Source organism: Lygodium microphyllum, chromosome 5 (assembly GCF_053477565.2).
Source record: "Lygodium microphyllum isolate KBCC chromosome 5, Lygodium_microphyllum_v1.1.10, whole genome shotgun sequence".
In the NCBI taxonomy this organism is placed as follows: Eukaryota; Viridiplantae; Streptophyta; class Polypodiopsida; order Schizaeales; family Lygodiaceae; genus Lygodium; species Lygodium microphyllum.
In genome coordinates, this window is record NC_141139.1 from 63790469 (window position 1) to 63792512 (window position 2044).

A 2044-nucleotide genomic window follows, 5' to 3' on the forward strand; every position below is an offset into this window, starting at 1 on the left:
CATACACAATGTCTTCATATTCTCTTTCCTATGATATTGTAGACATTAGGAACAAAAACAAATAAAAGAGGATGCTTTAAGAAAATATTACGTTTTTAATTAAATGAGGTTTAAGTAGAGTCAAATATCGAAAGATAGTAGCCATCCTTGTATTAGATATTGTAACACATGGTGCATATTAGAGAATGACCATAGGAAATGATGAACATACCACTCATGCCAAGTGTAACTTTTCTTGGATTTTGCAAATTTTGCACTATTTTTTCTTTATTTTTCTATCCAAATAGTCATTATGTCATTTTTGCTCTTTTGCAATTTGACTATGTATTCTTAATTTCTTCCTCTCTACGTTGAACATTGTTTATAAAATTTTCATCCTAAATAGGTAGTTTGTCCTCTTTGCTAAGAGAGAGAGAGAGAGAGAGAGAGAATATGGGAGAGAGGAGAGATAGGGAGAAGAGAGAACATTTAGAGAGATCAAAGAGATAGTAAAGAGGAAGAGAAAAGAGATCATGTATTGCAAAACCAATCATGTAGCAAATCTAGCATCTAAATTCATAGATACAAAAACTTTATTAAATATAAAGTAATTTGAATAAGTTGACAAGTTCACAAAGAATAATAGAAAAATTAGTGACTATTATGAAATATTGATTTACACACATATCATATATCAATTTAAAAAATATATAAATATCAATTAAAAGTTATGTACATCAAGAGGGTTCTTCTAGCTTGCTATATATACTACATAAAATTCTATGTATCAAACCATGACATTTTGACATTATCATTGCGTTTGGAATGTGTCAAAATCTCTAAAACAACTTCGAGAGCTCTGAATTCCAACTTTGGGATGAGGGAGAAACAATAAAACTAAGTTCTTACTCTATTCTCCTTCTTTATGAGCGATCTTGTTGATGAAGCCTTCCATAAAGAAATCTTATTTTAATTAAATATCTAATATGTTAGTATTAATTATATTAAAGATATTAAATAAAATAAATAATTCAATCTTAGGTTATTTATACTCAATAATTTAAAAAAACATCAATTCACCATTTCCTAATAATCTACTTACTACAACACAAAATATATGAGTTTCCTGCCATCTATCTACCAAGTGCAATGCAACTGGGGTCACATATAATGATTACCTATAACAAGGCACAATTATGCGACAAACAAACAATGAAAATTCACAAATGAATACTGAATCATCTTGTTTTTATAGAAAATTTCATAATATTATTAAGGGATTGAAAAGCAACTATTGTTAGTTGATAACAAAACTATACATCTAATTATCCACATGGTGCTAAGGCTATCTTATGCAACAACTTTATACTATATCAATGAGAAAAATTACAATATATTTGTACTATGTCATATAAAAAATCTATACATATCCCATGAAAATAAGACATCAATAAGTTTTCACAAAATACTATCTCATATAGCAAATCTATGTTGTTATTAGGTAAGATATCAAGAGGATTTACTTTTTAATGAAGCTAAGGTAAAATTTAAAGTATTCAACTAAATAATAGCTATATCTTACTAAAGTCAAATTTGAGTTAGAACATCTTGGGATAAAAATGTATTTTCAAACTCATTAACAATTCAACTATTATACATTAATTAAAACTTTAAGATTTTTTAATGATCTCAAATGTGCTCTAAAAATAAGAAATAATTTATGGAAGAGATTGGTTTCCAACCATCTATCTACCGAGCACAATGCAACTAGAATCACACAATGCTTATGTGTAACAAGTCAAGATTATGCAACAAATAGATTTAACAAAATCATAAATAAATAAATAAATAATAAACGAATAAATAATCTTATTCTTATAGCAATTTTCATAGCATCATGGTTAAGGGAGAAAATAGAGTATCAAAAGACGAGAGAGAGAATATTTAAAGAGAGAAGAATATAAAAATATTAGAAAAATTTTAAAAATATTTAAACATATGAAAATTATATAAATGTTGCCTAGGGCTTTGTGGGGGTTGCCTAGGTGGTGGTTCTCGATCACCC